Below are 25,845 nucleotides of genomic sequence, written 5' to 3'. Positions count from 1 at the left end.
TATGGATGTAAGAATCTTGCTATTCAGCTTCTGTGTGTTCAGTGAGCATTGATCTCTGGGATCACTGTACACGTGCATTCGGTGATCACGACTTATGAGTCGGGGTCCCCACACCCATCCACTTGCTAATATTTTTAAAAGATCCAATCATGATGAACCAATTGCTAGTGAGTTGAGGGCACTAGATTATCTTTATGAAGTTTTGCTTGAGAATCGTGAATCTGAAAATAGTGATGAAGAAATTTATGAAGTGATTCATGATAGCTCCTTGAATGAAGAGCATGATTGCAATGATTTTACTATAAATTCTATCATGTCAATTGTGTTAACAATATGCAAAACCCCAAGGTTGGGGATGCTAATTTTGCTATGTCCACTACTTATTGAATTGATCATGATTGGGGTGATTTTTCTTATGATCTTGAAAATTTATTTAAACCTCATGATGAGTATGTTTGCAATAATATTGAAAGTGGGTTTGGAAGAGTGACAACTTTAGGTGTTAATGATCCCACTACTTTGGAGAATTATCAATCTTGTGAATTTTTTGATAAAAGTGGGTTTGGAGAGGTCATGACTTTATTTGATGATAATCCCACTATTTTGGAAGAGTGTCAACTTTGCATGCATGTGGATCATATAGAGAGTTTGTTATGTGATAGCTATATTGTTGAATTTGAATATGATCCCACATGTAATTATTATGAGAGAGGGAAATATGGTTGTAGAAATTTTCATGTTACTAAATTACCCCTCGTTGTGTTGAGAACGTCAATGTTTTATTCCTCTTCTTTGCATATGTTAGATGTTTCTTGTCTTAATAATTTGTTTGCTTATAAAATTCCTATGCATAGGAAGTATGTTCGACTTAAATGTGTTTGTTATATGTTTCATGATGCTCCCTTTGTGTTTCAATTACTATCTTTCGTGTGAGCATCATTGAAATTTTATGCCTAGCTAAGGGCATAAAACTATAGCGCTTGTTGGGAGGCAACCCAATGAATAAAATTTATTTTTGCCTTTTGCTTTCTGTTCTTGATTTTTAACACAATTATGCTACTGTTATGATTGTGTTTTTTGTGTTTTGATTAGTGTTTGTGCCAAGTAGAACCAATAGGATCTTCTTGGGTGATAGTTGTTTGATCTTGCTGAAAAAGACAGAAACTTTGTGCTCACTAAAATAATTGTTAAAATTCACCAGAAAGTGATAAAATGATAATTATTTTTGAAGAATATCAATACACAAATTATATAGGTTTTCCTAGTTTTTCAGAATTTTTGGAGTTCCAGAAGTATTCAAACAAATCAGATTGCTACAGACTTTTCTGTTTTGACAGATTCTGTTTTCTTTGTGTTGTGTGCTTATTTTGATGGCTCTATGGTTTTCTTTGATGAGTTTTTGCCATAGAAAAGTTGGAATACAGTAGATATAATACAAAAACAAAATAAGAATTGGTTTGATACAACACTTATAGTAGTGGTTTATTTTTCTTACACTAACGGATCTCACGAAGGTTTTGTTGAGTTTTGTGTGATTGAAGTTTCCAAGTTTTGGGTTATCTTACGATGGATGAAGGAAGGATGTAAGAGCCTAAGATTGGGGATGCCCCGGAATCGCAAGCTATTATTCAATAATTAGCAACCAACTAAGCTTGGGGATGCCCCCGAGTGGCATCCCCGCTTTCTTCCAACAACTATCGGTATTTTACTCGAGGCTATATTTTTATTCGTCGCATGATATCTGTTTTGCTTGGAGCGTCTTGTATGATATGTGTCTTTGTTTGTTTTATTTTGTGTTTTAAGTCATCAACCCTTGCTGGACACACCTATTTGAGAGAGCTAAAATTATATCATGACTTGTTAGGACTGCTCTCTATGCTTCACTTAAATCTTTTATGAGCTAGGACTTGCTCTAGTGCTTCACTTATATATTTTTGAGCACGGTGTGCTTTGTTATTTTTTGAAGAAATGCTCTCTTGCTTCACTTAGATTTGTTTGAGAGTTAGTAAAATTCTGAAGAATTTCTCTCTTGCTTCACTTAAATTATTTTGAGAGAAAGAAAATTTGTTATGCTCATGATCTTCACTTATATTTGTTTGAGCTTATGAAAAGCAACACATGAAAATTAGTGCCAAAGTGATAGATGTCCAAGAAGGATAAAGAAAAAGAAAATGTCATGAAGATCATTGGACAAAATAAACTTGATTCTTAGTAATAGTTTTGAGATGTGATGATGTGATATGTGAGTTATGTTGATGAGTAATTGTGCTCTAGTAAGAATATTGGTGTTAAGGTTTGTGATTCCCTACGCATGCACGAAAGTCAATAATCATGCAATGAAAATTATATCATACTTGTGGTGCATTATTCGGTATTAATTATGCTTAATGCTTGCTTATGAGATTATTCGTTTCTTGGTTGGCCGCTTCTCAATCTTTTTGCTAGCCTTCATTTTGCACCAAGTATGACCTCTACTTGTGCATCCAAAATCCTTTAACCAGTTTTGCCACATGAGTCCACTCTATCTACCTATATGCAGTATTCTTTTGCCGTTCTAAGCAAATTTGCATGTGCCATCTCTAATTTTCAAAATAAACTTCTCTTATGTGTGTTTGTTTCGCTCGCGGAACGGTAACGGGTGGCTAATATTTTCCATACTGGATGTGTTATTCTCAAGATGAGTGTTTATTCACTTGTCATTGCACGAGAGTAAGGCAAAGGTCTTAGGGATGCCCAGTCCCGAAATGCAAAAAAATATTTACTTTATGTTGTCAAAGAATAAATTCCTTGGAAAGTGTTGGTATGGAGGGCACCCGTGGATACGGTTAGCCATGGAAAGTGAAAGAAATGGAGGAAAATGGAATAACTTTTATTTTCTATTTGGGAACCGCCAATGGCATATCTAGCATCGAAAGTGTTGGGAACTCTAAGTTGTTTTCATTGGTGGGATGGATACACCTCCCAAAATGTTTTTATCTATAATTTTTCGCTTTGAGCTCTGGCACCTCTACAAATCCCTACTTCCCTCCGCGAAGGGCCTTTCTTTTACTTTATGCAATTTTTTATTTTTGAATTTTGAGTCTCCATCTTCTCTTGCAAAAGCACCAACTAGGAAGCAATATGACCGTGCTCAAGTATTGGGTGTAGTTAATATTCAAGTGTGTTTCATGAATGGATCAATGTCTGAGCAGATGGACTAGGGATAACTTATTTTAGCATTTATATTATGAAAAACATGGTTGCTTGTTGATATGCTTGAGTATCTAAATTATTATGTTAAAACTAGACTATTGCTTCGAATCACATAACAGTCCAAATGTCCATGCTATAAAGAAAAGAATATGATTTGACTTGATGAACAACACTCCACATCAAAAATTCTGTTTTTATCACTTACCTACTCGAGGATGTATCTATAATTTTTGATTGTTCCATGCTGTTTTATTATCAACCTTGGATGTTTTATAATCATTTTATAGTCATTTTTTGGTACTAGCCTATTGACATAGTGCCAAGTGCTAGTTGCTATTTTTTTTCATGTTTTTTACATCGCAGGAAATCAATATCAAACGGAGTCCAAATGCCATGAAACTCCACGATGATTTTTTATGGGCCAGAAGAAAGGCAATGGGCCCTGGTTGCACCTGGGGGTGCCCTGAGGGGGGCACAACCCACCAGGGCGTGCCAGGAGGCCCAGGCGCGCCCTGGTGGGTTGTGCCCACCTCGGGTGCCCCTGGACCGCCTCTTTGCTCTATAAATACCCAAATATTCCAGAAACCCTAGGGGAGTCGTCAAAATATTCATCTAGCCGCCGCAGAGTCCAGAACCACCAGATCCAATCTAGACACCATCTCGGATGGGGTTCACCACCTCAATTGGTGTCTCTCCGATGATGCGTGAGTAGTTCTTTGTAGACCTTCGGGTCCGTAGTTAGTAGCTAGATGGCTTTCTCTCTCTCTCTCGCTGATTCTCAATACAATGGTATCTTGGAGATCCATATGATGTAACTCTTTTGCGGTGTGTTTGTCGGGATCTGATGAACTTTGAGTTTATGATCGGTCATATCTTTTTTATAGCCATGAAAGTTATTAGAGTTTCTTTGATCTCTTATATGCATGATCTCTTATAGCCTCGTATTTCTTCTCTGATATTTGGGTTTTGTTTGGCCAACTTGATCTATTTACCTTGCAATGGGAAGAGGTGCCCGGTAGTGGGTTCGATCTTACGGTGCTCGATCCCAGTGATAGAAGGGGAACCGACACGTACGTATCATTGCTACTAAGGATAAAAAGACGAGATCTATATCTACCGCCATATAGATAAACGGATCTTGTCTACATCATTCATCGTTCTTATTGCATTACTCCCTTTTTTCATGAACTTAATACACTAGATGCATGCTGGATAGCGGTCGATGTGTGGAGTAATAGTAGTAGATGCAGGCAGGAGTCGGTCTACTAATCTTGGACGTGATGCCTATGTAGTGATCATTGCCTGGATATAGTCATAATTTTTTGGAGTTCTATCAATTGCCCAACAGTAATTTGTTTACCGACCGTTTGTTATTTTTTTTCGAGAGAAGCCACTAGTGAAACCTACGGCCCCCGGGTCTTCTTCTTCATATATTTGCCTTGCGATCTACTGTTCCTTTGCATTTTTATTCAGATCTATTAAACCCAAAAACACAAAAATATCTTGCTGCACTTTATTTTATTTGCGATCTATTATTTCAATCTATTACAATTTTCTCCCGTCTCCGTGCCAATTTCTGGCGCCGTACCTGAAAGGGATTGACAACCCCTTTAACACGTTGGTTTGCGAGTGGCTGTTATTTGTGTGCAGGGGCTATTTACGTATTGTTGCTTGGTTCTCCTACTGGTTCGATACCTTGGTTTCATTACTGAGGGAAATACCTACCGTTGCTGTGCTACATCATCCTCTCCTCTTGGGGGAAACACCGACGTAGTCTTGGCAAACATCATCAATGCAGCACAACTATGGTAGGTATTTCCCTCAGTGATGAGACCAAGGTTATCGAACCAGTAGGAGAACCACGCAACACCTCGTAAACAGCTCCTTCACACAAAGAACAAATACTTTCAACCCAACGTAAGAGAGGGGTTGTCAATCCGTCATGGGTAAAAAGATAGGTAAAACTGTAGTAGATTGGATAAATAGATCTCGCGGGAACGCGAGATAAAATAAATAATAATAAATTGCAGCAATGTATTTTTTGTTTTTTGTATTAATAGATCTGAAAATAAAAGCAAATAAAAATAGACCGCGAAGGCAAATATAATAAAGAAGAGACCCGGGGGCCGAAGATTTCATTGGTGGTTTCTCTCGAGAAAAATAGCATACGGTGGGTAAACAAATTACTGTTGGGCAATTGATAGAACTTCAAATAATCATGACGATATCCAGGCAATGATCATTATATAGGCATCACGTCCAAGATTAGTAGACCGACTCCTGCATGCATCTACTACTATTACTCCACACATCGACCGCTATCCAGCATACATCTAGTGTATTAAGTTCATGGAGAAATGGAGTAATGCAATAAGAACGATGACATGATGTAGACAAGATCTATTTATGTAGAAATAGACCCCATCTTGTTATCCTTAATAGCAACGATACATACGTGTTGGTTCCCCTTTTGTCACTGGGATCAAGCACCGTAAGATCGAACCCATAACAAAGCACCCCTTCCCATGGCAAGAAAAATCGATCTAGTTGGCCTAACTAAACAAAAGATTCGAAGAAGAAATACGAGGCTATAAGTAATCATGCATATAAGAGATCAAAAGACTCAAATAACTTTCATGGACAAAAACATAGATCTAATCATAAATTCAAAGTTCATCGGATCCCAACAAACACACCGCAAAAAGAGTTACATCAAATAGATCTCCAAGAGACCATTGTATTGAGAATCAAAAGAGAGAGAGAGGAAGCCATCTAGCTACTCAATACTGACCCGTATGTCTACAATGAACTACTCACACATCATCGGAGAGGCACCAATGAGGATGATGAACCCCTCTGTGATGGTGTTTAGATTGGATCTTTTGTTTCTGGAACTTGCGGCGGCTGGAATTGATTTTCGTCGACTCCCCCTTGGGTTTCTGGAATATTGGAGTATTTATAGAGCAAAGAGGCGGGCGGGAGGCCACCAAGGTGGGCACAACCCACCAGGGCGCGCGTGGGCCTCCAGGCGCGCCCAGGTGGGCTGTTCCCCCCTCGTGGCACCCCTCTAGTACTTCTCTGGCCCAACGTGTGTCTTTTGGCCCAAAAAATTCTCCAAAAAGTTTCGCTGCGTTTGGACTCCGTTTGGTATTGATTTTTTGTGAAGTAAAAAACAAGCAAAAACAGCAACTGGCACTAGGCACTATGTCAATAGGTTAGTCCCAAAAAATGATATAAAGTTGGTATAAATGATTGTAAAACATCCAAGAATGACAATATAACAACATGGAACAATAAAAAATTATAGATACATTGGAGACGTATCATCCTTGTCAGTCGAAGATTAAGAGACAAACTTTTAAAACTCATTTAATATCCTTATCCTTTATGCCGGAATCCGAGAAGACAGAATGACTCCCCGTCACACCATGTGTTTGTGGGGTCGTGGCACAACTTTTAAACTATTGCATGCGTGCCATGCATCGCCCAGATGTGTAACGCTAGGGGTAGTTGAGTAATTTCACTGCTCCACCTCCCTCCTTATAAATACTCAGCCGCCGCGGTCATTATTTCTTTATTCCCCTCGCTGTCTCGCTCAAAACCCTAGCGCCGTCGCTAGGTCTCATAGTCACCGGAGACGAAGTGCTTTGCTGCCGCGACTTCTCCGTCGTCGTCTTCACGCTGGTCACAGACCTCTTCTTCCCGCCACCGCCATAGGTGTCTTCCGCCGCCATGTTAGGGTGCGGGAGATCGAACTGCTCGGCCTCCGTCCCAACTCGTTTAGCAGTCCCTTGACTGTTATTGAGCGGTAAATAAAATCCTTCTTTTCATCGTTTATTCGATCCGATGAACTTTCTAAATCTCCAGAAAGTTGTTTTATCACTTCCAAATCTGGTTCTTTCCTTCTCTGCATCTCATAATTTGCAAGTGCTTTCACTAATGCTTCACAACTAGTTTGATTCCTCACTTGTACCTATTTGTGGATTCGTAAAGTCTGGAACCAACTATCTCTATAAGTGAATGTCTTCGCACTACGAGGTCAATGTCTTCAAACTGAATTTATCTTCAAAATCCTCTGAGAATGCATATGACCTCTCCTACTTCCCTGGCATCTCTAATGCTGTCACAGGTACATGTCCGTGGGCGAGTCTCTTGGTTCTCATAGTCTGAATTCATTTGCAGACTTCTTAAAGCATCAAATTGAATCTCCTGAAGCCAGTTCTTGTCTGACCAGCAAAGCGAAGCCAATCATCTGTGTGAAGCCAATCAATTTTGTGAAGCAAATGGCCAGTGGTAAATCTGCTAAGAAAGGGGACAGACAGCATCGTGATAACACTGCAAAAGATTTGCTTCCAGATCTATATGAACTGTACAAGTCAGATCCTGAAGAGAGCTATGGAGAGTGCAAATCTCGCATTCAATGGATTTACAGGTACTGGGCAGAGTAATGGTTTCTCTACAACTTCGTGACCCCAGAGTACGCTGACAAAAATGCTATGAGGCCACCTTGGGCTGACATTGTGTACCGAAAGCTTCACCCCAAGACCAAGGCTGAAGCCATTCATAAAGGTTTCTTTCCTTGCATGGTCAGAGGACCAATGCCTCTGAATGCTGACCCATCCAGCTTGTGATGGTGTCGTGAAGATGATCTGTTTGAAGCAAATTTTCAGTTTGCAAGAGCTTCAGCTGTCCAGAACAAAAAGGACCTTGGGATTGACTTCAACCCAGTCCAACTGAACCAAGAACTGATGGCATTCGTGAAGCCAAACCCAATCTCATCCGCCCATTTAAAGACGTTCCCGCATATCTTGCACACTGTGATGCACAGAGAGCCAGTGTTGAAGCTGCTCCTGAAGAGGAAGAGCAGACTGCTGCTCCCGATCCCCCGAAGCCTACCAAGAAGGCAAAGGCTTCAAAGTCTACAGCTGCACCAAAAGCTTCAAGAGTGAAGCCACTTAAGATTGCACCTCCTGAACCCAGTGTACAGTCTGAAGACTTTTCTTGTACCTCTGCGAAGACAATGAAAATCTCAGGGCAAGGCCTTACTCCTGCAAGCATCCTGCGCAATGAAGAGGATGTGATAGATCTGTCTAGTGATGAAGATCTTGTAGATGGATGATGCCCTTGAGCTGCTAATCAAGAGTATACAGGAGGCCGAAATCTTCAAGGATTTGCCTCTGTTTGATGCTGACATATTGAACAACTTCATTGATGAATGGTTTGAAGATGCCTCTCTTACCATTGATGATCTGTAGCTGCCCATTGGCATCAGTGTCATGTTCCAAGGATGCATTTGTCGGATGTGGGGTTCCGGCAAACCCTTAAGGTTCGAACACTGGGGTGCGCGCGAAGTCTTTCCCTTCTACCGATCTATGCCCTAGCTCGCTAAGATCTCGCGGACGAACTCGACGAATTCGCAACACAGAAGTACACGAGATTTATACTGGTTCGGGCCACCGTTGTGGTGTAATACCCTACTCCAGTGTGGTGGTGGTGGATTGCCTCTTGGGCTGATGATGAACAGTACAGAGGGAAGAACAGCCTCCTGAGGTTGAGGTGTTCTTGTGCTTTGTGTCTTAGCGGGTGAGAGCTGGATGAACAGCTCGATGAATTTCCCGATGCCCCTACTGTGGTGGCTAGCTCTACTTATATAGGCCCTGGTCCTCTTCCCAAATATTGAGCGGGAAGAGAGCCAACAACGGCGGGCAAATTTGAAGGGGGACAGCTAGTACAAGCTATCCTGACAAAAGTGGTCTTCGCCTGCAAAAGGCTCTGGTGGTGACGCCGTCTTGGGCTCCACGGTGACCTCCGTCTTGCCGTCCTTCTGGTCTTGGTCTTGTTTCACCGATTATAGCAACCTTTGCCTAATGCCTCGGTACTCCTCGCCTGCTCCTGCTTCCTTAGCACCAAAGAGGAAACAAGGACGCTGCGCGCGCTGGCGCCCGCCTGGTGTCGATCGTCATGGCTCACGTCACGAGAGCCTCGTGAGGTTCACCCCGCCTTGATATCTCCGCTCCTCGTGAGCCTGCCTGACTAGGCCACTCCTGAGGAGGTCTTGCATCGTCGCCTCGCGAGGGTCTTGGATGCCTTGTTGATGAAGATAGGCCGTACGGCCTGCTGGCTTAGCCCCGTCACGGGCCGCAGGTAGGCAAGTCTGGGGACCCCCGTTCCCAGAACGCCGATAGTAGCCCCCAGGCCCAAGGTGTGCTCGGGCTTGGCTTCGCGGCGAAGCCAAGGGTCAAGTACGGAGCACCGCGGGCCCCAAAAGCCTGCGGCCTCGGTTGACGCATGGCGGTTGATTGGACGTGGGCGTTGATACGTCTCCGTCGTATCTATAATTTTTGATTTTTCCATGCCAATATTATGCAACTTTCATATACTTTTTGGCAACTTTTTATACTATTTTTGGGACGAACATATTGATCTAGTGCCCAGTGCCAGTTCCTGTTTGTTGCATGTTTTTGGTTTCGCAGAATATCCATATCAAACGGAATCCAAACGGGATAAAAACGGACGGAGCTTATTTTTGGAATATTTGGAAAATCTGGGAGAAAGATCAATGCGAAACGGTGCCCGAGGTGGCCACGAGGCAGGGGGCGCGCCCCTGACCCTCGTGGGCCACCCGTAAGGCAGTTGATGCCCTTCTTCGGCCGCAAGAAAGCTAATTTTTGGTAAAAAATCACGGCGAAGGTTTCAGTCCAATCGGAGTTACGGATCTCCATATATATACGAAACGGTGAAAGGGCAGCAGAGAGAACGCAGAAACAGAGAGAGTAGAGAGACATATCCAATCTCGGAGGGACTCTCGCCCCTCCCACGCCATGGAGGCCAAGGACCAGAGGGGAAACCCTTCTCCCATCTAGGGAGGAGGTCAAGGAAGAAGAAGACGAAGGGCCCCCCTCTCCCCTTCTCTTCCGGTGGTGCCGGAACGCTGCCGTGGCCACCATCATCATCACCGCGATCTTCACGAACATCTCCGCCATCTTCACCAACATCTCCATCACCTTCCCCCTCTATCTACAGCGGTCCACTCTCCCGCAACCCGCTGTACCCTCTACTTGAACATGGTGCTTTATGCTTCATATTATTATCCAATGATGTGTTGCCATTCTATGATGTCTGAGTAGATTTTCGTTGTCCTATCGGTGGTTGATGAATTGCTATGATTGATTTAATTTGCCTGTGGTTATGTTCCTGTCCTTTGGTGCCCATCATATGAGTGCGCGCGTGGATCACACCATAGGGTTAGTTGTATGTTGATAGGACTATGTATTGGAGGGCAAGAGTGACAGAAGCTTCAACCTAGCATAGAAATTGATGCATACGGGATTGAAGGGGGACCAATATATCTTAATGCTATGGTTGGGTCTTACCTTAATGAACGTTAGTAGTTGCGGATGCTTGCTAATAGTTCCAATCATAAGTGCATAGAATTCCAAGTAAGGGATGACATGCTAGCAGTGGCCTCTCCCACATAATACTTGCTATCGGTCTAGTAAAGTAGTCAATTGCTTAAGGGACAATTTCACAACTCCTACCACCACTTTTCCACACTCGCTATATTTAATTTATTGTGTCTTTACTTTAACAGCCCCTAGTTTTTATTTATGCGCTCTTTATATTCTTGCAAGCCTATCCAAAAATGCCTACAAAGTGCTTCTAGTTTCATACTTGTTCTAGGTAAAGCGAACGTCAAGCGTGCGTAGAGTTGTATTGGTGGTCGATAGAACTTGAGGGAATATTTGTTCTACCTTTAGCTCCTCGTTGGGTTCGACACTCTTACTTATCGAAAGAGGCTACAATTGATCCCCTATACTTGTGGGTTATCAAGACGTTTTTCTGGCGCCGTTGCCGGGGAGCAATAGCGTGGGGTGAATATCCTCGTGTGTGCTTGTTTGCTTTATCACCAAGTAATTTTTATTTTCTGTTCTTAGTTGTTTTCTATCTTTAGTTATGGGTAGGAAACGCAAAATACCAAAAAAATTAGTTGTACCTACTGAACCAATGGTTGAAGAACCTCTCAAAATCTATCACACTCCCGAAGCTTACTACTTGGATCATCTTCGATCCCTATGTGCTCGTGCTGAAACCCCAACTAGCTTAGTTGAGGGCAAATCTTTAGATGAGCATGCCTGTTATGTGCGACACCGTATATCTGAAAAAGGGAAACTTTTACTGGGTCAAATTCATCGTTTGCAATGTTATGCTTGGAATTTATGTTATATGTATGATGTTACTTGTTGTTCTGAAAACCCTAAGAAACACCTTCCCTACCAATGTGAGTTTATTGATAATGGAATCTTATCTTTGTATGCTAAAGGTGTTTATAGTTACTATGATGTTCAACAAATTGAAGAATTTGTTGCTTTTAAGGGTTCTTATGAAATTGCTTCTTTGATTAAAAATTCGCCATACTTAAATATTGCTATGATAATTATGCTTCTAATGCCTATGTTGAACCATATATTGAGGATTACCCCGCTGTCCAAGAAGAGACTAATATTTTGCAGGAGTCTATGGAAGAAGAAATTACTGAAACTGTGAGCTCATTAGATGAAAAAGATGATGAGGAGAGCAAAGAACAAAAGGAGGAAGAGCGGATTAGCTACCCGTGCCCACCTTCTAATGAGAGTAACTCTTCAACTCATACATTGTTTAATTTCCCTTCATGCTTACCGAAGGATGAATGCTATGATGATTGTTATGATCCCATTGATTCTCTTGAAATATCCCTTTTTGATGATGCTTGCTATGCTTGTGGCCAAGATGCCAATATGAATTATGCTTATGGAGATGAACTTGCTATAGTTCCTTATGTTAAACATGAAATTGTTGCTATTGCACCCACGCATGATAGTCCTATTATCTTTTTGAATTCTCCAAACTACACTATATCGGAGAAGTTTGCCCTTATTAAGGATTATACTGATGGGTTGCCTTTTACCGTTGCACATGTTGATTTTGATGAATATAATATGCATGTGCATGCTGCTCCTACTTGCAATTATTATGAGAGAGGAACTATATCTCCACCTCTCTATATTTCCAACACGATAAAATTGCAAGAAACTGTTTATACTATGCATTGGCCTTTACTATGTGTGCATGAATTGTTCTTTTATGACATGCTGATGCATAGGAAGAGAGTTAGACTTTGTTGTTGCATGATATATGTTTCCTTGTGCTCATTACTAAATTACAAATCATTGTTAATTAAAATTGGCTTTGATATACCTTGGGATCCGGGTGGATCCATTACTTGAGCACTATATGCCTAGCTTAATGGCTTTAAAGAAAGCGCTGCCAGGGAGACAACCCGGAAGTTTTAGAGAGTCATTTATTTCTGTTGAGTGCTTTCATATAGTTTAAAAACAACAAAAATAAAGAGGGGAACCCAAAACTTTTTCAAAAAGGAAAGTGAAAGTGAGAAAGACAAGCATTGTTGAACTGGGAGAGCTCCTTGAACTTTGTTCATGCTCACGGAAACTTTGTGAATCTTGATTACAGAAAATTTTCAACAAAAATAATTACCCCCTTGTACAATTCCATTGTATTATAAAAATAATGTGCCAAGGTTTGCCTTTAGGATGTTTACAATGCTTGTTGGTTTGTGCGGTGCAAGACAAAAACTTTGGAAGAAGTGCTTGAATTTTAATTTTTTACTGGAACGTCAAATGGTTCTGATTCTTATTGAACTGTCTTGCTGTACAAATATTTTATTTTTCCTAATTTTGGCAGAATTTTTCAAGTATCAGAAGTATGGTGAATGTTCAGATTGTTACAGACTGTTCTGTTTTTGACAGATTCTGTTTTTGATGCATAGTTTGCTTGTTTTGATGAAACTATCAATTTATATCAGTGGATTAAGCCATGAAAAAGTTATATTACAGTAGACACAATGCAAAAATAAAATATGACATGGTTTTCAACAGTACTTAGAGTAGTGATTTGCTTTATTATACTAACGGATCTTACCGAGTTTTCTGTTGAAGTTTTGTGTGGATGAAGTGTTCGATGATCGAGAAGGTTTCGATGTGAGAAGAAGGAAGAGAGGAAAGGGCTCAAGATTGGGGATGCCCGAGGCACCCCAAGTAAATATTCAAGGAGACTCAAGCGTCTAAGCTTGGGGATGCCCCGGAAGGCATCCCCTCTTTCTTCAACAAGTATCGGTATGTTTTCGGATTCGTTTCGTTCATGCGATATGTGCAAATCTTGGAGCGTCTTTTGCATTTAGTTTTCTTTTTTTTCTTTTATGCACCATGCTGGTATGAGATAGTCCTTGGTTGATTTATAGAATGCTCATTGCACTTCACTTATATTCTTTGAGTATGGCTTTATAGAATGCTTCATGTGCTTCACTTATATCATTTGAAGTTTGGATTGCCTGTTTCTCTTTACATAGACAACCGCCATTTGTAGAATGCTCTTTTGCTTCACTTATAATTGTTAGAGCGTGGGCATATCTTTTGTAGAAAGAATTAAACTCTCTTGCTTCACTTATATCTATTTAGAGAGATGACAGGAACTGGTCATTCACATGGTTAGTCATAAAATCCTACATAAACTTGTAGATCAATGAATATGATATGTTTGATTCCTTGCAATAGTTTTGCGATATAAAGATGGTGATATTAGAGTCATGCTAGTGGGTGGTTGTGGATTGTAGAAATACTTGTGTTGAGGTTTGTGATTCCCGTAGCATGCACGTATGGTGAACCGTTATGTAACGAAGTTGGAGCATGAGGTATTTATTGATTGTCTTCCTTATGAGTGTTGGCCGGGGACGAGCGATTGTCTTTTCCTACCAATCTATCCCCCTAGGAGCATGCGCGTAGTACTTTGTTTCGATGACTAATAGATTTTTGCAATAAGTATGTGAGTTCTTTATGACTAATGTTGAGTCCATGGATTATACGCACTCTCACCCTTCCATCATTGCTAGCCTCCTCGGTACCGTGCATTGCCCTTTCTCACCTCGAGAGTTGGTGCAAACTTCGCCGGTGCATCCAAACCCCGTGATATGATACGCTCTGTCACACATAAGCCTCCTTATATCTTCCTCAAAACAGCCACCATACCTACCTATTATGGCATTTCCATAGCCATTCCGAGATATATTTCCATGCAACTTCCATCATCATCGTATACATGACTTGAGCATTTATTGTCATATTGCTTTGCATGATCGTAAGATAGCTAGCATGATGTTTTCATGGCTTGCCCGTTTTTTGATGTCATTGCTATGCTAGATCATTGCGCATCCCAGTACACCGCCGGAGGCATTCATATAGAGTCATATCTTTGTTCTAGTATCGAGTTGTAATATTGAGTTGTAAGTAAATAAAAGTGCGATGATCATCATTATTAGAGCATTGCCCCAGTGAGGAAAGGATGATGGAGACTATGATTCCCCCACAAGTCGGGATGAGACTCCGGACGAAAAAAAAGAGAAAGGCCAAAAAAAAGAGAAGGCCCAAAAAAAGGGGAAAAAGAGAAAAAAGAGAAAAAAAATGAGAGAAAAAGAGAGAAGGGGCAATGTTACTATCCTTTTACCACACTTGTGCTTCAAAGTAGCACCATGTTCTTCATATAGAGAGTCTCTTGAGTTATCACTTTCATATACTAGTGGGAATTTTCATTATAGAACTTGGCTTGTATACTCCAACGATGGGCTTCCTCAAATGCCCTAGGTCTTCATGAGCAAGCAAGTTGGATGCACACCCACTTAGTTTCAGTGAGCTTTCATATACTTATAGCTCTAGTGCATCCGTTGCATGGCAATCCCTACTCCTCACATTGACATCAATTGATGGGCATCTCCATAGCCCATTGATTAGCCGCGTCGATGTGAGACTTTCTCCTTTTTTGTCTTCTCCACACAACCTCCACCATCATATTCTATTCCACCTATAGTGCTATGTCCATGGCTCACGCTCATGTATTACGTGAAAGTTGAAAAGGTTTGAGAACGTCAAAAGTATGAAACAATTGCTTGGCTTGTCATCGGGGTTGTGCATGATGTGAATATTTTGTGTGAAGAAGATGGAGCATAGCCAGACTATATGATTTTGTAGGGATAACCTTCTTTGGCCTTGTTATTTTGAAAAGACATGATTGCTTTATTAGTAGGCTTGAAGTATTATTGTTTTTATGTCAAATGATAGACTATTGCTTTGAATCACTCGTGTCTTAATACTCATGCCATGATTAGATACATGATCAAGATTATGCTAGGTAGCATTCCACATCAAAAATTATCTTTTTTATCATTTACCTACTCGAGGACGAGCAGGAATTAAGCTTGGGGATGCTGATACGTCTCCATCATATCTATAATTTTTGATTATTCCATGCCAATATTATGCAACTTTCATATACTTTTTTGGCAACTTTTTATACTCTTTTTGGGACTAACATATTGATCCAGTGCCAGTTCCTGTTTGTTGCATGTTTTTGGTTTCGCAGAATATCCATATCAAACGAAATCCAAACGGGATAAAACGGACGGAGCTTATTTTTGGAATATTTGGAAAATCTGGGAGAAAGATCAACGCGAAACGGTGCCCGATGTGGCCACGAGGCAGGGGGCGCGCCCCTGACCCTCGTGGGCCACCCGTAAGGCGGTTGATGCCCTTCTTCGGCCGCAAGAAAGCTAATTTTTGGTAAAAAAAATCACGGCAAAGGTTTCAGTCCAATCGGAGTTACGGATCTCCATATATATACGAAACGGTGAAAGGGCAGCAGATAGAACGCAGAAACAGAGAGACAGATCCAATCTCGGAGGGGCTCTCGCCCCTCCCATGCCATGGAGGCCAAGGACCAGAGGGGAAACCCTTCTCCCATCTAGGGAGGAGGTCAAGGAAGAAGAAGACAAAGGGGCCTCCTCTCCCCTTCTCTTCCGGTGGCGCCGGAACGCTGCCGTGGCCACCATCATCATCACCGTGATCTTCACCAACATCTCCATCACCTTCCCCCTCTATCTACAGCGGTCCACTCTCCCGCAACCCGCTGTACCCTCTACTTGAACATGGTGCTTTATGCTTCATATTATTATCCAATGATGTGTTGCCATTCTATGATGTCTGAGTAGATTTTCGTTGTCCTATCGGTGGTTGATGAATTGCTATGATTGATTTAATTTGCTTGTGGTTATGTTGCTGTCCTTTGGTGCCCATCATATGAGCGCGCGCGTGGATCACACCATAGGGTTAGTTGTATGTTGATAGGACTACGTATTGGAGGGCAAGAGTGACAGAAGCTTCAACCTAGCATAGAAATTGATGCATACGGGATTGAAGGGGGACCAATATATCTTAATGCTATGGTTGGGTGTTACCTTAATGAATGTTAGTAGTTGCTGATGCTTGCTAATAGTTCCAATCATAAGTGCATAGAATTCCAAGTAAGGGATGACATGCTAGCAGTGGCCTCTCCCACATAATACTTGCTATCGGTCTAGTAAAGTAGTCAATTGCTTAAGGGACAATTTTGCAACTCCTACCACCACTTTTCCACACTCGCTATATTTACTTTATTGTGTCTTTACTTTAACAGCCCCTAGTTTTTATTTACGCGCTCTTTATATTCTTGCAAGCCTATCCAAAAATGCCTACAAAGTGCTTCTAGTTTCATACTTGTTCTAGGTAAAGCGAAAGTCAAGCGTGCGTAGAGTTGTATCGGTGGTCGATAGAACTTGAGGGAATATTTGTTCTACCTTTAGCTCCTCGTTGGGTTCGACACTCTTACTTATCGAAAGAGGCTACAATTGATCCCCTATACTTGTGGGTTATCAGGCGTCTCCGCTTCCCCACGCTGCCTCGGCAACTGCTCGACTTGACAAGTCCCTGCGACATGCAAGGAAAACCATCATTACCTGCGATCGTGGGAGGCGCCGGTTGGCCTTCTTCTGCTATAAATGGGCAGGGGGGCGAAGCCCCCGTCGCCAATCTCTTCCTTGCTTGCTTGCTCTTTCCTCCCTGCTCCTCTGTTAACAACAATGGTGCCTAGCAGAAGGTTCTCTGCTGAAGAAAAGGGGAAGGTCCCCCGGGATGACCCGGGGCCACTTCCGCCGAAGAAGAGGCCGGTCCACCGCCGTGATGAAGCGGCGATGCAGGTGGTGACGAGGCCTTGGTGCGAGCGGCCTCCTCCAGGGTATCCGCTACCCTTGTATGCCCGAGCCGAGGGCTCAGGAGGACGGATCGACAAGCAGCGTCGCGCACGCCACGCCCGGGGTCGCCGCGCCACGGCGACACACGCCGTCGCTGATTTCTACTACACAACCTTCTTCTTGTAGACTTTGTTGGGCCTCCAAGTGCAGAGATTTGTAGGACAGTAGCAAATTTCCCTCAAGTGGATGACCTAAGGTTTATCAATCCGTGGGAGGCGTAGGATGAAGATGGTCTCTCTCAAACAACCCTGCAACCAAATAAAAAAGAGTCTCTTGTGTCCCCAACACACCCAATACAATGGTAAATTGTATAGGTGCACTAGTTCGGTGAAGAGATGGTGATACAAGTGCAATATGGATGGTAGATATAGGTTTTTGTAATCTGAAAATATAAAACAACAAGGTAACAAGTGGTAAAAGTGAGCGTAAACGGTATTGCAATGCTAGGAAACAAGGCCTAGGGTTCATACTTTCACTAGTGCAAGTTCTCTCAACAATAATAACATAATTGGATCATATAACTATCCCTCAACATGCAACAAAGAGTCACTCCAAAGCCACTAATAGTGGAGAACAAACGAAGAGATTATGGTAGGGTACGAAACCACCTCAAAGTTATTCTTTCCAATCAATCCGTTGGGCTATTCCTATAAGTGTCACAAACAGCCCTAGAGTTCGTACTAGAATAACACCTTAAGACACAAATCAACCAGAACCCTAATGTCACCTAGATACTCCAATGTAACCTCAAGTATCCGTGGGTATGATTATACGATATGCATCACACAATCTCAGATTCATCTATTCAACCAACACATAGAACCTCAAAGAGTGCCCCAAAGTTTCTACCGGAGAATCAAGACGAAAACATGCGCCAACCCCTATGCATAGGTTCATGGGCGGAACACGCAAGTTGATCACCAAAACATACATCAAGTGAATCACGTGATATCCCATTGTCACCACAGATACGCACGGCAAGACATACATCAAGTGTTCTCAAATCATTAAAGACTCAATCCGATAAGATTACTTCAAAGGGAAAACTCAATCCATTACAAGAGAGTAGAGGGGGAGAAGCAACATAAGATCCAACTATAATAGCAAAGCTCGCGATACATCAAGATCGTGCCAAATCAAGAACACGAGAGAGAGAGAGAGAGATCAAACACATAGCTACTGGTACATACCCTCAGCCCCGAGGGTGAACTACTCCCTCGTCATGGAGAGCGCCGGGATGATGAAGATGGCCACCGGTGAGGGATTCCCCCTCCGGCAGGGTGCCGGAACAGGGTCCCGATTGGTTTTTGGTGGCTACAGAGGCCTTGCGGCAGCGGAACTCCCAATCTATTCTGTTCCCCGAAGGTTTTAGGGTATATTGGTATATATATATAGGAGGAAGAAGTACGTCAGGGGAGCCACGAGGGGCCCACGAGGGTGGAGGGCATGCCCGGGGGGGTGGGCGCGCCCCCCTGCCTCATGCCCTCCTCGTTGATTCCCTGACGTGCACTACAAGTCCCCTGGATTGCTTCCGTTCCAAAAATAACTTTTTCGAAGGTTTCATTCCGTTTGGACTCCGTTTGATATTCCTTTTCTGCGAAACACTGAAACAAGGGGAAAACAGGAACTGGCACTGGGCTCTCGGTCAATAGGTTACTCCCAAAAATAATATAAAAGTGCATAATAAAGCCCATAAACATCCAAGATGGATAATATAATAGCATGAATACTTCATAAATTATAGATACGTTGGAGACGTATCAGCATCCCCAAGCTTAATTCTTGCTCGTCCTGGAGTAGGTAAATGATAAAAGAAAGAATTTATGAAGTGTGAATGCTAGCAGGTGCATAAGTTTGATCAATGATAATTTCAATCACCTTTTCTAGCATCATTATAGGTCATAACAGTAGCTCAACTCATAGAACTTTTCATGATCAAGTAACAAGCTATTCACATGTTAAAGTATAGATCATAAACTTTCTTAAAAACTAACAAACTATGTTCTCAGTCATCAAACAATTACAATTCATCTTATTTTCAGGAAGAGTCTATGTCAGAGCTTTGATTTAGCAAATCCCACATACTCAACTATCATATAGTCTTCCATGATTGCTACCACTCAAAGCATATTTTTTGAACAAATAGCATCCATCGAACACAGAGAAAGATAGGGGCTTAATGTTTCACCTCCCAACTTATTTATCATATAGATAATTGTCAACAATAATAATTCATGATCATATATATATTTGAATGACCATATATGCTTAGATCTTTCCATTACATGATGCTTGCCAACTAAAGAGTAGGTTGGAATGAGAAGGAATACTACTGACTCTTGCATAAAAGTAAAAGATAGGCCCTTCGCAGAGGGAAGTAGGGATTTGCAGAGGTGCCAGAGCTCGAAGCTAAAACAGAGATGAAAATAATTTTGAGAGGTATGCTTTCATTGTCAACATAACGACCAAGAGTTCCCAATATCTTCCATACTACATACATTATAGGCGGTTCCCAAACAGAAAGGTAGAGATTTTTACTCCCCCTCCACCAACAATCATCAATCCATGGCTTGCCCGAAACAACGGGTGCCTCCAACTAACATCAATCCTGGGGGAGTTTTGGTTGCAATTATTTTTGATTTGATTTCGATCTTTTGATCATGGGACTGGGCATCCCAGTTACCAGCCATTTTCTAGTGAATGATGAGCGGAGTCCACTCATCGTGAGAATAACCCACCTAGCATGGAAGATACTACTAGCCCCTAGTCGCTACATGAGCGATTCGGGCATACAAAACAGATTATTATTTGAAGGTTTAGAGTTTGGCACATGAAAATTTACTTGGAACGGCAGGTAAATACCACATATAGGTAGATATGGTGGACACTCATGGAAGAAACTTGGTTCAAGGAATTTGGATGCACAAGCAGTATTCTCGCTTAGTACAGATATTTTGGCTAGCAAAGGATTCTAAATAGCAAGCACCACATGTTAGAGGATCCAAAACAATATAACTTATACAAATATACCCAAGCATAACTCATTATGTTGTCTTCCTTGTCCAACTTCAACTAATTTGCTCAGGTTTGAAAATAATTAATGGGGATCACAATCATAGAAGATGTCCAAGATAGTATATTTATGTGAAAGCTCTCTTCCTTCAATATTCTTTCATGAATTGTTCAAGTGACCAATACAATGTTTGCTAACCTTCAATAGATTTACCACATCTACTTCTTATATGTGAAGGCATTACTCCCCATGGGAAAGGCATATGAAACATATATAATTTCAGATTTATGACATTCAAATCATTCAACCATTTACTCATATGATATAAGTGAAGCACACGAGAAATGACAAACTACTCCAAAAAGATATAAGTGAAGATTAATGAGTAGTTAAATAATTATGTAGCTATGTGAAGACTCTCTCCCATTTAAGAATTTCAGATCTTGGTATTTTATTCAAACAGCAAGCAAAGCTAAAGAAAATAAAATGACGCTCCAAGCAAAACACATATCATGTGGTGAATAAAAATATAGCTCCAAGTAAAGTTACCGATGAACGAAGACGAAAGAGGGGATGCCATCCAGGGCATCCCCAAGATTAGGCTCTTGGTTATCCTTAAATATTACCTTGGGGTGCCTTGGGCATCCCCAAGCTTAGGCTCTTGCCACTCCTTATTCCATAGTCCATCGAATCTTTACCCAAAACTTGAAAACTTCACAACACAAAACTTAACAGAAAACTCGTAAGCTCCGTTAGCGAAAGAAAACAAAACACCACTTCAAGGTACTGTAAAGAACTAATTCTTTATTTATATTGGTGTTAAACCTACTGTATTCCAACTTCTCTATGGTTTATAAACTATTTTACTAGCCATAGATTCATCAAAATAAGCAAGCAACACAATGAAAACAGAATCTGTCAAAAACAGAACAGTCTGTAGTAATTTGTATCAAACGTATACTTATGTAACTCCAAAAATTCTAAAATAAATTGTTGGACCTGAGGAATTTGTCTATTAATCATCTGAAAAAAGAATCAACTAAATAGCACCCTCCAGTAAAAAGTTGAAGCTAATCTCATGAGGGCTAAAGTTTCTGTTTTTTACAGCATGATCATAAAGACTTCACCCAAGTCTTCCCAAAGGATCTACTTGGCACAAACACTAATTAAAAAATAAAACCACATCTAAACAGAAGCTAGAAGTATTATTTATTCCTAAACATAACGAAAAAAGCAATAAACTAAAATAAAATTGGGTTGCCTCCCAACAAGCGCTAACGTTTAACGCCCCTAGCTAGGCATGATGATTTCAATGTTGCTCACATAAGACATAAGAATTGAAACATGAAGAGAGCATCATGAAGAATATGACTAGCACATTTAAGTCTAACCCACTTCCTATGCATAGGGATTTTGTGAGCAAACAACTTATGGGAACAATAATCAACTAGCATAGGAAGGCAAAACAAGCATAACTTTAAAACTTTAAGCACATAGAGAGGAAACTTGATATTATTGCAATTTCTACAAGCATATATTCCTCCCTCATAATAATTTTCAGTAGCATCATGAATGAATTCAACAATATAACCAGCACCTAAATCATTCTTTTCATGATCTACTTGCATAGAAATTTTCCTACTCTCCACATAAGCAAAATTCTTCTCATTCGGAATAGTGGGAGTATCATAAGAGACTTGAATACTATAAATTGTTTCCACATTAAAAGAGTAATGTTCATAAAAAAGGTAATCATAATCATGACAAGTTTTATAAATATAATCATTACTACTTTTTATAGCATAAGTTTCATCACAATAATCATCATAAGTAGCAACTTTGTTCTCATCATAATCGATTGAAACCTCTTCCAAGATAGTGGAATCATTACTAAATAAAGTCATGACCTATCCAAATCCACTTTCATAAATATTATAAGATTCAACATCCTCCAAAATAGTGGGATCATTACTTCCTAAAGTTGACACTCTTCCAAACCCACTTTCATCAATATAATTATCATAAGTAGGAGGCATGCTATCATCATTATTAATTTGCATATCAAAACTTGGGAGACTAAAAATATCATCTTCATTAAACATAGCATCCCCAAGCTTGGGACAAACATTAATTGGAGCAAATATATTCTCAAAAACATCATCTTCATCAAACATAGCTTCCCCAAGCTTGGGCCTTTTCATATCATAAGCATAATCACTCTCATCATTAATAGTATGGATAGCACCAATAGCGTAGCAATTATCATATTCTTCCAAGCAAGTGCCAAAAAGATTTTCAAGATCATAAGAAGTATCATTATCTTCCCAATCATAATCATCACAACAAGCAATAGGCGTAACGAGATCATCATCAAGTGCATCATCTTCCACAATTATTTTTGATTCATTTTCATGAGGCACAACAATAATAGGAGCAACATTATTTGGGAGAGATATCTTTTTACCTCTCTTCCTTTTTCTTTTCTTCTTCCTCACCACATCATGTGTGGGTTCAATCCTCTTTTTGGAGCTCCTTATTAATGAGATTGGTTGAATAGAAGGCTCCTCCTCATTACCTGATTCATCATAAGAAATAATAGGAGGATATTGGGAAGTCTCTTCCCTTTCATTAGTATTCTCTTCATCCTCTATTTGTTTTATTTTCTTTATGTAATTTGCAATATAAGGATTTACAATGCAATTCACCGCACAATACATATAAATTTCTTCTAGATCAAAATGAAGAACTCTATCAAGGGCAAATTCTGGAATAACCGTAGTTATACGTTTCATTTCTTCATAACCCAAGAGCAAACTAAGTTCATTATGATGTGCAAGGGAAATCAAGTCATCACAATATCATGAAACAATTTGCATTGGGTACTGAAATGATCATGTTCATTGCAAAGTTCACAAGTATGGCTAAGAAAATTTAAATTTTCAGCACACGCTTCTAGCCTTTCTTGCAACCATTTAGTTTCTAAATGCTTATGCCTCTTGCAATATCTATCTTCCCTATTTGGTGTGTACATGCAAACCCAATGCACTCCACAAAAATTGACATGTTTATAGGAGACATTTTCATCATAACTAGTGCAATTGTCATTAGTACTATGGATATTCAAGGAGTTCATACTAACAACATTGCAATCATGCTCATCATTCAAAGATTTAGTGCCAAACATTTTAATACATTCTTCTTCTAACACTTTGGCACAATTTTCCTTTCCATCATACTCACGAAAGATATTAAAAAGACGAAGTGTATGAGACAAACTCAATTCCATTTTTTGTAGTTTTCTTTTATAGACTAAACTAGTGATAAAACAAGAAACAAAAAGATTCAATTGCAAGATCTAAAGATATACCTTCAAGCACTCACCTCCCCGGCAACGGCGCCAGAAAAGAGCTTGATGTCTACTACACAACCTTCTTCTTGTAGACGTTGTTGGGCCTCCAAGTGCAGAGGTTTGTAGGACAGTAGAAAATTTCCCTCAAGTGGATGACCTAAGGTTTATCAATCCGTGGGAGGTGTAGGATGAAGATGGTCTCTCTCAAACAACCTTGCAACCAAATAACAAAGAGTCTCTTGTGTCCCCAACACACCCAATACAATGGTAAATTGTATCCACTACAAAAAAAACACTTCCGTGATGATACGTGTTTGTCACAGTAGGTCGCGTTTTCTGTCATGCATGTACATCCATGACAAATTTATGACAGAATCAAGATAGTCATACCTGTGCTGTCGTAGAAGTGTTCCATGACATTGGCAAAATTATCATCACGGAAGTGTCCACTTCCATGACGATAAATCGCGCGTCACAGAAGTGCTCTCGTCGAGGGTGACCGACACGTGGCATCCACCGTAACGGAACGCCGTTAAGCTATCAGGTCGGATTTTGGATCCGATAACCCGTTAACAGCCCTGACCAATGGGAAATTTCCACGTGTAAAATTCTGATTGGCCGAAGGGAACACCTGTCAGCTCGTCAGTGGGCCAGATGTCACCCGTCCATTGGAGGAGACATGCCTATGATACGTCGACACGTGGCTGGGCCCAACAGAGGCCCATATAGGTTAAAAAGGCTGGCCCAGTCAAAGGCCCGTAGAACTTAATCAGGTACTAGTGGGCTAGCCCAATAACGGCCTGCTTAATAAAGGCCCATTTACGGCCCGAAGCCAGATCTGGCCCGTCAATTGTTCGCCCAATATTTGGGCCCATTTACGGCCCGAAGCCAGATCTGGCCCGTTAATTGTTCGCCCAATATTTGGGCTCATTTGCGGCCCGAAGCCAGATCTGGCCCGTTAATTGTTCGTCGAATATTTGGGCCCAACTACAGCCCAGTGACTTCTGGCCTGTTAGAGGCCTGATGTAGACATGGGCCCATTTCAGCCCGGTGTGACTTTCGGCCTGGGAATGGCCCGTGCTGCCCATGGGCCATATATGGTCTGACGGGACATCGGGCCCACTAACGGCCCGTGCTAAAGGTGGCAACAATTAAGCCCAACGTGACTTTGGGCCTGTTAAAGGCCTGTCGCGTAATTCGGCCCGTTGATGCCCGTGCTAAGCTTTCGACCTCTTAAAGGTCCATGATATCAGTGGGCCAACTAAGGCCCGAGATATGTTTCGGCCTGGTAACGGCCCGTGAGCTAACTGGGCCCAAAACGGCCCGGTCTACATTTCGGCCTGCTGAAGGCCCGTCGACGACTAGTGAAAATTGAGGCCCAACATGCATTTTGGCCTGCTAAAGGCCCGTGGTTTCATCTCGGCCGTAACAGGCCAGTACAATATTCAGCCTGTTAATGGCCCAACGCTACCTGGGCCAAACTAAGTGCTGGGTCGACAAAAGGCCCAACTAAAATATAGGCCGGTGTAAGTTTGGGCCTGGCGCAATGTGTGAAGGCCCTAATCATTCGGGCCCAAGAAAGATGCAGGCTGCCCAATTGTGGCCCGCTAAAAGCCTGGCCCGTTAGAGTTGAATGTTTCGGTCCGGTTGACTACATCTGATTTTTTTTTCAGATAGCGAATGATGGTAGTAACTAGTAGGAATTAAGAACAAACCTACTCTATACAATAAAGAAATTACGGCATAGTAACTAAGAATAAACCTACACTATACAATAAAGGATTTAAGGTATATTACATCCACTGGGCATCGAAGTTCGCCGCCAGTGATCATAAAGCGCAACGAAGAAGCAGATTACAAAAACTGGGCACGATTGCAGCGTAACAAAATAATACTGAACCGAGACCACTTCCAAGACAGTTCAAGAAAGGTTAGCCTTGCGGGGGAACTGCTGCGCAAGCTGCTGAGCAAGGCTGTGAGACCGGCCTAGCATGTCGGTCATAGTTTCCAGGTGTAGCTGTTTAGCGATGAGGTTCTCATTGGTGTTCTCCGCAATCTTTCTTAGATATAGGACTTCAAGTCGAAGCTGAGTTGCAGAATGCCTTTCTGCTAGAACTTGGGACT

Source organism: Aegilops tauschii, chromosome 2 (genome assembly GCF_002575655.3).
Source record: "Aegilops tauschii subsp. strangulata cultivar AL8/78 chromosome 2, Aet v6.0, whole genome shotgun sequence".
Taxonomy (NCBI): Eukaryota; Viridiplantae; Streptophyta; class Magnoliopsida; order Poales; family Poaceae; genus Aegilops; species Aegilops tauschii.
Note: the sequence above shows the minus strand (reverse complement) of the source record.